The sequence below is a fragment of the Macaca nemestrina genome, chromosome 3 (assembly GCF_043159975.1).
Source record: "Macaca nemestrina isolate mMacNem1 chromosome 3, mMacNem.hap1, whole genome shotgun sequence".
Taxonomy (NCBI): Eukaryota; Metazoa; Chordata; class Mammalia; order Primates; family Cercopithecidae; genus Macaca; species Macaca nemestrina.
This window is the reverse complement of record NC_092127.1, coordinates 132,019,648-132,035,417: the sequence shown is the minus strand read 5'-3', so window position 1 is coordinate 132,035,417 and position 15,770 is coordinate 132,019,648.

Below are 15,770 nucleotides of genomic sequence, written 5' to 3'. Positions count from 1 at the left end.
GGCCTAAAATTATTTTCAGTGACTTCTCTTGTTTGTATAATAATGCTTTAATTTTCTTTTATTTTGCCTTATCATTTTGACCAATGTTATGCAGGATTATATAAACTAGCTTTATAATGGAGTAAGAATGATAACTAAAGATATTAAGTTTCAAAAGGATATTTTATTTTGAAAAGGAAAAATGAAAATTATAAGATTTGTCCTAGCTGTCTCAAGGTTTAAGATTAAATTATCTTTAAAAGCACTCATATTAGAGTTTACCAGTAATGTCTTCAATCTGAGTTCTATAAATATGAGCGAACCCACATACCTTCCCAGTAAGTTACGGCAAAACACTACTTCAATTCTAGTTAATTATTCATTTCAAGGAGCAAATAAACAATGAGTTGGCCCAGATTTTTATTGAAATTTGTGATGTTTATCTTGTATGTTAACTGTACCACAAAGTGTGGGTTTATCTAAGTTTACAATGATTGAGAAACAAATGAGGTTAAAACATCATGATGGAAGCATATATTGTGTGAAAGTAATTTTTTAAATTTATAGTGAACTACATTTATATATACATGTTAAGGGTAAGGATGACCAAATGTAAATTTAATGAGTGCACTAATTAACAAAGAAATATATATACAATTTCACTTTTACTGTGTAACTTTGGTATGCTGATTGGTACATATTTATTTTTGCTTTTGAGAGAATTAATAAAGCAGAATTAGTTGTGTCTTAATATTTGAAAGAAATTTTTAGAAGGAGGCAACTGGGATGTTTGTGATAATACATAAGAAAGATATTCTTGATTGTATTAAATGGTTTTGAATTGCAGAGATTCATTATCAAATTTACTCCTGTTTTTCACACTTTGGAAAATACACCTAACAATAAATGAATCTTGGATAGTCCACTCGCCTTCAAAACCTGAACTGAAGGCTGAGGCGAGTGGATCACTTGAGGTCAGGAGTTTGAGACAGGCTTTGCCAACATGGTGAAACCCTGTCTCTACTAAAAATACAAAAACAAACAAACAAACAAACAACAACAACAAAAAAAACAGGCATGGTGGTGGATGTCTGTAATTCCAGCTACTTGGGAGGCTGAGGCAAGAGGCTTGCTTGAACCTGGGAGGCAGAGGTTGCAGTGAGCCGAGATCGCACCATTGCACTTTAGCCTGGGCAACAAGAGTGAAACTTCATCTAAAAAAATAAAAACAAACAAACAGAAAAAAAAACGAGAGAGAGAGAACCGATACTTGCCTGTGTGAGATACAAAAAAAAAAAAAAGAGAAACCTTAGAGTATATCAGGTCACACACCATGAGCATCCCCATGCACCTCTTATTTCTTCTTTGTGTTTCAGTCACTGTACTAATATTGTGGATTATATTGAAATTCTGTTTAATATGAACAGTTATAAACTACAATTTGGAAAATGAAGAATGACACCAAATGTTAACTTGAATTTATAGGAACAAAAAAGAATGGTAATGAGGAGGTGCAGTGTGGCATTTTGGTATTATCATGATATTGGAGGCAGGTAACAGATATCAACAAATTCTGCCCTGTCATTTAGTACTTTTGTTTACAGGATTACTGAGTGGTACACACTACAAATGTTACCAGAGAGGAGTTATGTTGTAATGGGTAACTTCACTAGCACAATAACAAGAAGTAGTTATTGAAGAAAATCTGAAACATTTCATGGAGTTTAGGCTTCCCATGTAATCTGGGCCTTTTTACTTCCCCTAATATTGAAATAGACCTATTCAGTACATTGTTCAGAGGGCTATTCAGAGAGTGGAAACCCAAGGCTCACCCTCCCTGAGTCTAAGTACCCACTCAGCCAGGTAGATTTAGAGAAATAGAAAAACCAAACTGCCTTGGTGACTGGACTTTGCTAACGTCTGAAAGAAAGAAGTAACAGAAAGGAGGGAGATCTGAAGTAAATTCTATGCAGTATAAAATATGCCCCAAAGGACTTTGCTTCTAACACATACATTGATACTACCTCCCACCTGTGAAAGAAGGGGGATATAAGCAGGAGTCAACACCAGGCACAGTGGCTCATGCCTATAATACCAGCACTTTGTGCGGCCTAAGTGGGAGAATCCATTGAGACCAGGAGTTTGAGACCAAACTAGATGACTTAGAGAGAGCCCATTTCTAAAAATAAAATAAAACATATAATAGCAGGACATGGAGGTGAATGTCTGTAGTGTTAGTTACTCAGGAGGCTGAGGCAAGAAGATTGAGCCCAGTAATTTGAGGTTGAAGTGAGCTCTGATTGCATCACTGCATTCCAGCTTCAGAAACACAATGTGACCCCTATCTGGAAGAAAAAGGAGGGGGAGGAGGAAGAGGAGGAGCAGGAGGAGGAGGAAGGTGATGTGGAAGAGGAGCAGGGAACTGCAGGGAGGAGAAAGGTGGGTTCCTGGCAAGGGGTCCACCCCTGCCTTATGTCTAGGGACCTAGGTGAGGACAGGCACTCTTGCTTTCACGCACAAATGTTGCATTTCCCAAGACCACACTGCCCTGTCACGCTCCCATCATGTGCCTATAAAAACCCCTGAGACTGTAGCAGGCAAGCACACAAGTGGCTGGACGTCAAGAGGACTGGATTAGCAGAAGAAGAAACAAATGGCTGGATGACAAGAGGACGTCCAGGGGAGCACACAGGCAGGCCATTAACTGTCAGAACAACGCGGAGTTTGGCTGGGGTTGTTGGAGAGCAGCCTGACTCCAGGGAAAAACCGTCCCCTTTCTGGCTCCCCGTCTGCTGAGAACTACTTCTACTCACTAAAACCTTGCACTCATTCTTCAAGCCCACGACGATTCCAGTCTTCTGATACACCTAGGCAAGAACCCCCGATCCTGTAATAAGGCAGGTGTCTAATTGAGCTGACTAATACAAGCCAACTAGGGACTATTAAACTAAAAGAGCATCGCATACCATGCAGAAGGAAGCCAGGCAGGAGGAAAGGTTCAGATGCTTCTTCCAACATAAAATATAGTAATAACTAACTTTCTAGTATGTACAACACAACTTTGATATTCGAATATTTAAAAAGCAGTTTTTAGTTTTATATCCTGCATAGCACTCTTGTAATCACCTTTACTAATTTTTTTGATGCAAATCTGTAGTTACTTTTACAACTCAGATAGCAAGTAGATGATGAAAGCTTGTAGATTATATTCTAGTTTATGAATATTGCTTGGTAATTCCAAAATCAGTACCACATTTTAGTACTAGGCATGTAATACATGGCTTAGCTATAGCAGACCATATTAACCAATGCTTTCAACGCTTTGGATTGTACCACTGAAGAGTTAACAGCCAGCAGAATGAAATTTAGCATCATCACAATTTTGGAACATTTTCAACAGTCTTATTATTAATGAACTGACAATCAGTCTTTTCTACATTTAAATAATTTCCAGCGGTAGCAAATGTGATATTATTCTGGATATATGGGGAAAAAAGTCAGTTGAATTTTTTTCTTGGAAAAAGTGCTGAATAATTTGTAATTGGAAACAAATTATATGTGCTTTTTAAGGAGATTAATGCATTTCTCAGACATAGATGATTGATAGATTTGCTTTCTTTGTAAATCATCAGGTATGAGAATGTAAGTTATGAAACAAGTGAATATAAGTGGACTCACTCCCATTTCATTGCTTTAGAAATGAAAAGCTTAACATCATATTTGGAAGTTGAAAGTGAATGTAGTAAATATATTACTAAAAAAGGTGTGGACCATTAGTAATTTCTTACTCTTCTTTACACTGGAATTGCGTCTGCCTAATGATTACTTAAGTATTTGAATTTTTCATTTATTTTCTCAATATCTAAGTCACTATGTATAAAACCTCATGATTTTATTTAATCTGATTTAATATAAAATCAAATCAAGGAAATATAGTTGCTCTGTTCACATCAGTCTTCTGGTAGTTCTCATTATTTAACCTGCCTTGTCCTCATTTCCTTATCAGCCATATAGAAAGCATTTAAGTAGGTGATCTCTATCTTTTTATATTTATATATATATATATATATATAAATATATTATTTTTTTTTTTTTAGATGGACTATCTCTCTGTCGTTTGGGCTGGAGTGCAGTGGCTTGATCTCAGCACACTGCAACCTCTGCCTCCTGGGTACAAGCAGTTCTCTGCCTCATCCCCCTGAGTATCTGGGATTACTGGCGACTGCCACCACGCCTGGCTAACTTTTTTATATTTTTAATAAAGACATGGTTTTGCCATCTTGGCCGGGCTGGTCTTGACCTCCTGACCTCGTGATCCACCAACCTCAGCTTCACAAAGTTCTGGGATTACAGGCTTGAGCCACTGTGCCCGGTCCCTTTTTAGAATTCTAACAGACATGCTCTAATTTGAATTGGACTCATAAAACAAGGTACTTTGTCTTTTTTTTGAAGTTTTAATTTCAGGGGTACAAGTGCAGGTTTGTTACATAGGTCAATTTGTGTCATGGGGGTTTGTTGTACAGATTATTTCATCACCCAGGTATTAAGCCAAGTATCCATTAGTTATTTTTCTTGATCCTCTCCCTCCTCAAACCCTACACTCTATGAAAGGCCTCAGTGTGTGTTGTTGCCCTGTATGTGTCCATGTGTTCTCATCAGTAGGCTCCCTTATCTATATGGATCTATGGAAATTTGATGACAGAAAACCAGACACCTTACTACAATTACTCAGCTGTACAAGTGGGTAGTCCAGAATAACTTTTTTTTTTTTTTTGAGACTGAGTCTCGCCCTGTCATCTAGGCTGGAGTGCAGTAGCCTGAACTCGACTCACTGCAAGTTCCACCTCCTGGGTTCACGCCATTCTGCAGCCTCAGCCTCCCAAGTAGCTGAGACTACAGGTGCCTGCCACCACACCCAGCTAACTTTTTGTATTTTTAGTAAAGACGGGGTTTCACTGTGTTTGCCAGGATGGTCTTGATCTCCTGACTTCGTCATTCGCCCCCCTCGGCCCCCCAAAGTGCTGGGATTACAGGCGTGAGCCACCGCTCCCAACCCAGAATAACCTTCTTGGTACGACTCTGAAGAATAACTTTTGAAAACTTGGGTAACAGCCAATCAGGATGAAAACAGTCCAACAGAAAATTTCTTATTTACCATTTATTATTTAAAATCTAACTTCATTTATGTTCCAGTCCTGGGGAAAAATATAATGAATTACAACAGTTGGCATTTTTTATACACAGTCACATTTTTTTTTCACAGTCACATTTTTTATGGCCAGAAAAAAACTACCTTTATTTCAAGTGTAGTTATATCTCAGGAATAATTTTTCCATAATTTTCTGGATTGTCTGTCTACTAATTCAAATGTTACACCTACCCTTTTCTCCTAATAGCTAGATATTTCAAATGCAACTGAAATATAACAGCCCTTCTTTTATTACCAGCCACTGCATTTTTTATGGGAATAAATCCCCAGTCTTTATTATGAAGTGGTAACAAGTTTTGTGATGGAGAGTGGCCTGTTGTTCTACTGTTCGAGCGTCACCACCACCCCACTCTCGGCTGCCCTGGACCATGCCCTATCACACTCAGTGACTTCAGTATTTCTCTAAGAGAACATGTTCTAGCATGCATCCTGCTTTTTGGGGGCTGGAGTGGAGGATATGCAGTTTTATTTATCCATAGTGTGCTCTATTTGTCCACTTGTCAATCTTGTATTTATTCAAGTCTCAAGTCACATAACATACCACTTCTTCAATGTGTAGCCTTCACTTCTTGCCCCCGGGGACTTGGTGCTTCTTTCTCTGAGATCTGAAAGTAATTTTAATGAAGTTGACTGTTACAGTAATTTGTTATCTAGAGAACACAGCCCTTTTCATTGCTTCATACTGAGCGTTGCTCGTTTTAGTTTTAACTCATCACGAATAATTATTCAAAAATTTGTCTAATCCTAGGTCATCTAAAAACCAAAGCTTTTATTATACCTCATAGTGGAGCCAATGGCATCTATGAAAGGACCTACCATGGGATCCCTATGGTGGGCCTTCCTTTGTTTGTATGTGTTTGTTCACATGAAAGCTAAGGAAGAAGCTGTTAGAGTGGACTCAAAAACAATGTCAACTACAGATTTACTCAAGGCATTAAAAGCAGTCATTAATGACTCTTCTTGAATGTAATTTTTTTAACTATATAGCATGTATTGATAAGTTCTCACATGAAGGCCAAGGAAGCAGCAGTGACTCTAAACATGAACACAATGCTGAGTACATTTTTGGGGGGTTAACACTTAAAGGCAATCGTCAATAAACCACTGTGAGTATCACAATCTGTTTTTTTGGTGGTTTTAGTGTAAACATTTCTCAGAGGTTTTAGGATAGTGCATTGAAGAAAAGAAGCATGAATTTTATTACAGTACTTACTAATTTTCAGCACAGTTATGAGGGTCTTTTAGGATGAGATCTCATCAAATGTTAGTCTTTAAATAAATGCTATTTTGTCTATTGAAGGTATTGAAAGTGATATTATGGGATACAAATACTTGGTTAAAAGGCTACCATAATGAAGCAAATAAACATGTCCGTCATCTCACTTTAGTTACCCTTTTTTCCATGTTTTTAAAAATCTTGTAAAATAATTGATTTTCAGTAAATCAGCATGACATAATCAATCTCTAATTCCCATTATATTTAATACTTTCCAAATTTTTATGCTAACATTTTGATCCCATCACTGATAACTTGTAAACTACTAGAGCTTTCAAATTTACCTTTAAAAATTAATGGAAAAAAACCACATACTTTATAAATGTAGCCATATACTCTTTGTTCTTATGGTTGTGGTTGCTTTTGCTTATTTGGAAGATTTATAAAATCGAAAAATAATTGGCTTGAAAGAGATAGATTGGAATTTCTTGTTTGAAAGCCAAATGTCTCTTTATGATGAGAATAATTCTACCAAGTATCCTAAGAATCATTACATGACTACTCACAATAATCAGATAAGAAAGATACCACTCTTAGGCCGGGCAAGGTGGCTCACACCTATAATCCCAACACTTTGGGAGGCTGAGGCAGGCGGATCACAAGGTCGGGAGATCAAGACCATCCTGGCTAACACGGTGAAACCCCATCTCTACTAAAAATACAAAAAATTAGCTGGGCATGGTGGCGGGTGTCTGTTGTCTCAGCATCTCCAGAGGTTGAGGCAGGAGAACGGCATGAACCCAGGAAACGGAGCTTGCAGTAAGCCGAGATCCTGCCACTGCACTCCAGCCTGGGAAACAGCAAGACACCATCTCCAAAAAAAATTTAAAAAAAGAAAAAGAAAAAAAAGAAAAAGAAACCATTCTTATTCATTCAATTTAACAATTAAAACAAAACAAACAAACAAACAAAACTAGGAACAAATACTTTTCAAAAAATAAAAGGACCCGTAGATATCAGGTCATGATTCAAACTAAGGCCATTTAGTTTTACACTTTTAATCACTAATTCACTGATATAATATAAATACTAATTCCTGATCAATGACAACTTCTTATCAGCTTTGCCCTGACATGGACCTGAACCTTGTCATAGATTTTTCTCCTTTCTCTAGACTTTGATACTATTTTGAAATTTGCACACCAGGTTCATTACAATTTCATTAATGGCTAACTCAACCTCTGTACTCTCAAATTATTTTTTTTAATCCTTTGGACTTAACTACTTTTAATTTCTTGGATAGAAATACTTATTATCTCTTATATTCTCTTTTCACATCTTGAAATCTTATGAATCCAACAAATTCTAACCATAAACAAAAATCTCTATAACCACCAGGGAATAAAATATTTTATTTTTCACCCACTTATATGTGGCACTAATTTTTAACATCTACACAAAAGTTTCACATATTTACATTTTATATTCTATAAGTTTATGTGTATTTGATTTTCCTTAACTGTAAAGAGAATGTTATATGGTTATCAATCACTCATTATGATCAGTTTATGTATCCCATGGAACAAACAGTATTCTGGATCAAGTTTGTTGCTTGCTACAAAGGAGTTAAGCACTTGCTGCCACCTGCCAACAGCCTCACCTGGCTACAGTGCCACTCTCTGGTTGTGCTGGCCTGCAAGGCAATTTTTACTCTCTTTGTCATAATATGTTGCTTGTTTGATTATAAAAAGTTTGTTAAGACAAGAAAGAAGGAAAAAAATAGAGTAGAATTGTTTGAGATCTAAGGCAGGCAGACATGATAGGGAAGGTCATGACATTTAATGCCACCACTATTCTTCAAGATGTGGCAAAATTCTCTATATTTCACAAGACTTGTGCCTCCCTGATTTATTCAAATATTTTACTCTTCATTAATCATTAAGTAATATACAATTTTAATTTCAGAAAAACTAAAATAACTCAATTTTGATGCTTACTTATGTATATTACTAAACTGAAAAAAATGAGATTCACTGAAAACTCAGGCTGTTTATTTGAGAAGGTAAGGAATAGTGTATTTCTACTGTGCATTTTTAGAAACTCCTTTTTTATTTTTATTTTATTTCTAACATTTATTGTTAGAGGTACATGTGTAAGAGGTGTAGGTTTATTACATAGGTAAAGAAAACTCTTCTGTATAAACAAATACAATGATATGGATTACATGTGTCCCTGTCAAGAAAAACAGAGCAAGATCATTCTTAAAAATGGCAAGACACATTTTATTCTGACTAGTGAAGTAGGGGATGGAGACTACAGTATAAATTGAGCTCAACTTTAACTAAAACAAAGGTAACTGAGGCTTTTGAAGAGAAAACTGTTATGAATAAAAATGAGGAAAACAAAAAGGAGCTGGTGGGATATGTGAAAATGGAAAATTACATAAAAATTCAGTGGGAAATAATTGAAAATTATTAGGCAAGGTGGGTTAGACAGTGTATGTTTTGCAGTTTGGCAGGATCACATTCTTTTGAGCCAAGACCTACCATGGAAGCTAGGTTGAACTTTAAAGACAAATTCATGACCTAGTGCACATATAAGCTATGCTAAACTTGGCCAAGTCTCTTAACACGGTGTTTATGCAAGTCTTTTGTGTTACAATGGAGTGTAAAATTCAAGTCCTTTATGAAATACAAAATATTTCTTAATGGGAATGTTCTCTGTTTAAAATTATTGATGGTCATAACTGATCTCCTATCCAAAACGATGCAACCTGGTAAAATCCTTGGTTAGAAAGACAAAACATGTTTTCCACATGAGACCTGGAATATGCTTGAGTTACTATTTTCACTTTAGTAATGACTCTTTGTAATTGGATAATAATACACAAAATAAAAGTAGAGGCTAGTTCCCTTTAGTTAGGAATTATAGATATGGTTCAGCAAGTTTCATCCAGTCCCTCTAGATTATAGTATTACAATTTCTCTCCTGCAATAATATCTCACTATTTCTTGGCCTTAATTTGTCAAGTCAGATATTTCCAACTTCTTTAATACCTGGAATACTGAGGATACACAAACCAGAAATATATATAATCATTTTACTTATTCTCCCCTCATAACATGGAAAAATAAATTGTAGATGGAATAAAGAGCCAAATATCCTGTGCAATAATATTTAAAATCTATGTTGAAGAAAGCATAATAAATGGCAAAAATCTTTCTAAATCCTGTCTTTAAATATTGGTCATTACAGCCTCTGCATTCAGAAAAAGATTTGCAAAGCAAACCACAGAGAAGAACGAAATCAACTTAAGAGCGGTTCTTCTGTCTGACGAGAGATGTGCCTGAACAATCGGATGGAAAAGAAGCATAATGATCATTCTAACACACGAAAAAGATTTTTATAGTACTCTTTTCTGTGAAAAAAATATTTTTAGAAACAATTGGTTATAAAACAAATTATTGTAATGTCTAGAAAAGAAATATACACTGAATATTTTACTTTATTACACTTTGAACATATAGTTATGCCACTAGAAAGAGAAAAACAACGAAGTGCAAGAAAGGAAAAAAGCATTTGTGTGCTTTAATTATAATAATGTCTTTTTTTTAAAACAGTGAAAAATTTATGGATAAATATTAGTCTGAGGCAATAATGACGTTGAGCATGTACTACAAAAGCTCAATTCTAGTCTGTTGATATTTTCTTAATGAAGTATCTTCTGAAAATGTATCAGAATATATCAGAATATACTTTCCTAATAAAGTATATTCTTAAAATAGATCTTCTTTGAAATTCTTAGACCATATATCCAGATACATATATTTTTGTCCATCCATGAGTGAACAAAGAATACTTTCACTAGTTTAATTCTGAGAAGACTTTTTACATAAAGTGATATGTACATATATACGTAGGAAAATATGTGAACGTGAAGGTATGTTTGATGGAGAGTCATAAAAATTCCATAGTAAACTGGATTACAAAAAGTGCAATAATATGATGTGTCTGCTTCTTGCAGATTGATTCTATGAGCTTTTAAATATCTCAGCAGTAAAAATAAACACAGAAACTCTAAGCAATCACATAGAATGATATAATTGATATAAGATTCTTCATATTCGTGATATTCTTTTTTTAAATTTTGAATATGCTGCATAAAGACAGGGATATTCAAGCACCACTGAAGTTGAACACAAAAATAAAATAATTGTAATTTTAATCTTAAAAATAACATATGAAGCTGAATCTATCTCTGTCAAGGACAAAAGGACAAAAGGTTTATGTCGGAGTTTTCTGAATTAATTTCTATGCAGAATGCAATCTTTCTTAAAAGATAAAAACAAATGTGCTATTAGAAGCACACATATATTCTTTAAGAGTATTCCTTAGTATTCTTAAGTATATTCTTTAACATACATATTCTTAAACTCCAATATTAATGATAAACTTTACTGAATAACTAAAGAGTGAGTCTTGGAAGGGATGCACCTTCCTGCATCAAGCACCTTACCATCACTCCAGTGTCCTCTATGGATGAAGTTTAACATCCAGATAGCTGGCAAAGGGGGAATGCTTACGGGATCCTGTTTCAGTATCATAAAGCTATATTTGGATCTGAGGGACAATACATTGAAAACTGGTGAGGCATAACATTTCAAATTTCTCATTTGTTATTATTCTAAAAGTTGTACCCTTGGGCACTGAATCTTGGTAAAGTTCGGATGAGTAGGAGGCATGACTTTCTTTTGAAAATAACATTTTTGAAAGTGGGGGAATAAAGAGGTTCTGAGAAAGGTGAGCTTAGATTTGGCCCACTGAGTCCACAGTTCCACTGGCGATCACTTGCCTAATGTCCAACGATATATTAAGAAGTGTGGTACTAGCATGTTGGATTTTCGATTTCAGTAGTTGCTAGCTCGAAATTGGTTAGAGGGAATCTTGTTGTGCTGGCCCACGTGTGTCCTTCACATATCACCACTCTACTCATACTCCCAACAAAACAGCACTGGAGTCACCAGTTATTTGATGTTTTACCTATAATAAATATGAATGTTTACCAATTCAAAGTAAATGAAGATATATCATTGATTTCATTGTTAGTCACTTTTGGGTTTTTGATACAGTCAGAACTTTGTTCATGTACTGCTTTCATTTTTTCAAGTTCTATTTTTCATTAGATTCTTCTTTAGTATAGAGGCTTTATTGAGGATAAATTTATTATTCATAAGAGATCCAGAATCCTAAGTCACCATGACCATGGCTCACAGTGACTAGCAAAAAAGCAAAATGAATAAAGGCCAGATAAACAAGTAAAAATCAATGAATAATCCTTAGACAAGGTGAAGTTTGCATTTGGATTGATAAATAATAATAAGGACATTCAGGTTGCAAGAGGAAGGACAGGATGAAATAAAAATTGAGACAACCACATTCAATCAGGGCATAAATACTTTAACAAAGCATATAATGGGTAGTTAGGACCAAGAAAACAACTAGAAACAAGAGAGTTTTGGAAGAAAAACTAATCAGGAAAGCTTTAACAGAAGGTGTTAACAAGGAACACGTTTAGATTTTAATCAGTTTACTGGTAATTTCGAGGGCATTAAGTGATTCTTCTTGGGGGCTGTATCAGTTAATCATTCATTTCCACTTTATGTCATCAACCAACATTTCATATAATTAAGGAGCACATTTCTGATTTCAAAAATATCTAATTATTTTTGTATTCATCTTTCTCACCTCATCCCATTCTTGTTTTAGGTTATGGATTCTTTAATCTCTGAACATTTGAATCATGCTTATTTAAAAATCTCATTTTGTAAAGTTATGGTGGTTCACATCTGTAATCTCAACCCTTTGGGGTGTGAAATGAGAACACTGTTTGAACTCAGGAGGTTGAAATCAGCATGGACAGCACAACGAGAGCTCCTCACTACAAAAAATAAAAAAAATTAGTTGAGTGTGGTGACATGCCCCTGTGGTCCCAGCTACTCATGGAGCTGAGGTGAGAGAACCACTTGAGCTCAGTAAGTTGAGGTTGAAGTGAGCCGTGATCATACCACTGCACTCCAACCTGGAGGACTGAGAAATGCCTTAAAAAATCAACATAAAAATCAAAAATCAAAATCTCATTCTGATTGTTCCCTCTATCTAGAATCCTTGAGTGTAAATCTTACAATTGTGTATGACTGCTCAGTTCCTCATGTCGTTTTCTTGAGGAAATCTTCAACAGGTGCTGCTTTCTGCAACATCCCTCACGTTTTGTATTGTAGGAACATCGTTTCACAATTTTTTTTCAATTGTCTCTTCTGCAGTCTAGGGAGATCTCTAGTTCCACACATTTTTTTCCTTACTTATTTTTTAACAGGATGTCATTGCACCCTGTAGAGTAAATTTTGCTCCCTACTTCTAGAGACTATGTCTCATTAATTTTCCTCCCAAAAGTCATTTTCTCACAGCTCTTACAAGCATCTAGTCACAGAATTCCCTCTGATTGTAACAGTCGGTAAACATCCTTCCTTCAATTTTTGTTGGTTTGTTTGTTTTTACTCTAACACCAAATCTGGAGTGCAGGGGCACAATCTCGCCTCACTACAAACTCTGCCTCCCTGGTTCAAAGAATTCTTATGCCTCAGCCTCCCGAGTAGCTGGGATTACAGGCACCTGCCATGACATCTGGCTAAGTTTTGTATTTTTAGTAGAGACAGGGTTTCATCATGTTGGCCAGACTGGTCTCGAACTTCTGACCTCAGGTGATCTGCCCACCATGACCTCCCAAAGTGCTGGGATTACAGGTGTGAGCCACCAAGCCTGGCTCTTCCATCATTTTATACTAGGCTATATATATTGTTCTATGTCATCTTTTCTTGTAGATGTGTATGTGTCTGCAGTAGAATAAATGGGAAAGAATTGAGTCACTTATGATCACCTCAGTATTCTATACCATATGATTAATTTGAGGCCTGTTCATAGGAAACCTACTTTGTATTTAAAATATGTATGAATAAATATTTTACAATGCATAATAAAAGTTTCAATAGTTGCAAAATTTTAAATTCACACATTTTTGTGATTTTACAGTGTTTCTATTGTCAATATATAATGAATTTGCTAGTTGCACAGTGACTTCTCTTGACTAACTCAACAGCTTATATTTTGGTGATTTTGAGACATGACTGAAAATACTTTGACATTCTAATCAAACCATGGCCCCTACCCTTGAACTTTAGCAAAGCTTGTGGCTGTGTCAGCAAAGAAAGTATAGTATAACTGACAGCGCAATTTTGAAGACTGTGTTAGAAAACACAGTACATTATCTCTGTCTCCTTCTCTCTGTCCACTTTTCTGTCTTTGTTTTTACTTCTATCTCTTTCTTCCTCTCTGTCCTTCTTCTCTCTCTTTTTCTCCCTCTGTACACTTTGGAGCCCTGTGTTACAGCCAAAGTCTTGACGATAAATGACAGCTTCGGAAGTAGTGCACAGAGGTGACTAGGAAGTCATGATTATCCAGTCAAAAAGGAGTTTCAGTCTTTCACCATTAATCACTAAGTATGTGAATGAATGACCTTCAGATTATTACATCTCCAGCCGTCATATGAAAGTAACGACCTGAGAAATACTCTGTATGAACCACCTGGCTGAGTCCACCCAACACTCATGTTATGGGAGTTGTAATAAAATGCTTATTGTTTTTCAAAGTCCCCACATTTGAGGGTAGTTGGTTATGAAGTGAGAGTTAACTAAAATAATATTTCTAAAAATTTAATTATACATTCATAATTATATATAACTAATATTGAGGCAAGAAAATGAAAACTACAAATGTGACATTTTGAAAATAACTGTAATCCAGAAAGGGAGGTCAGCATAGCATGGTGATTAAGAGCTCTTGCTCTCTGGATCCAGTTAGGCTGGATTCAAGTCCCTGCAAAACCACTACAGAATTATATGGGGTTTGGCAAGTTGGATCACCTCTATGCCTCAACTTCTCCATCAGTGAAATGGAGATGAAGTAATGGCATTATCTTGTGTCTGATGAGAGGATGGATGCATTAATTTGGTAAAGCACTACAGTTGCTGTATGTAGCAAACTAAAATTGCATTAATTATAATAATTATTAGCTAGACAGAAAAATTTCCACTATGATTTGAGTCCTTACCTAAGTTGCCTCATATATTTTTAAATGTATCATGTTTCAAAAGTAAATGATAAAAATGATAGCATTTGCTATTTTAAATATGTCAGAATTAAATTTATTATAATTTAATTAACCAAGGGTTGACAAATAAATTGGGTCCTCTGTTCAAAATTTTGTCAGCCACATGTTTACACGTTTTCTTTAAATATTTGAGATAAAATTACATAAAATAACATGTACTGTTTTAACCATTTAAAAGTTAACAATTCAGTGCCATTCACAGTATTGTGTAACTATCACTTCAATCTAGATCCAAAACTGTCACCAACCTAAAAGGATGTTTGTACACGTCAGACAGTCCCTCTCCATTCAAGCTTGCCCTATCTTGGTTACGTGGCATTTTGTGTTAAAATCATTCTGCTGTATATTAGAAGATTTTTTTAAGACATGCAAAAATTATATGTTTTTTTTCTTAATTCTCTTGGTGTTATGTATCACATTTATGGGTTTGCATAGGTTTAACCTTCCCTGCATCCCTGAGATAAATCCTAGTTCATCATAGTGTATAATCTTTTTGATGTGCTGTTAAATTTTATTGGCTAATATTTGCTGAGAATTTTTGCATCTATGTTCATCAGAAAAACTGGCCTACAGATTTTTTTTCTGTATTTTTTTTTTTTATTCTTTTGGCTCCTTCTTTCTGGTTTTGTTATCAAAGTGATCCTTAACCCAACCATAAAACCCTATTTTTTAAAGCATTCAGTTCTCCTTAATGTTTTGGAAGAAACATTTTAGAAAAACTGTTTAACTATTTTTTTTAATAATTTGAATAAAATTAGTACATTTTATGTTAGTTTTTATAGCTGCTTCAATTTTGTTACTCATTATTTCTCTCCTCAGGTTTCTATTTCTTCATAATTCAATCCTGATTGGTTGTACATGTCTAAAAATTTTGTCTGTATCTTTTAGATTTTTTGATTTGTTGGCAGATACTTGTTTATAATAGTCACTTATAATCCTTTGTATTTTTCTGTATTAGTTGTTATGTATCCTTTTCATCTTTTATTTAATTTATTTGAGTCATCTCTTTTTATAGGTATTCTAGCTGAATCTTTTTCAATTTATGTATTTAAAAAAAAACAACTTTTCTCTTCTTAATCTTTAAACATTTTACAAATGATTTTTTTAACTTTCCGTTTATATCTGTTTCCTGACTTCTTTTA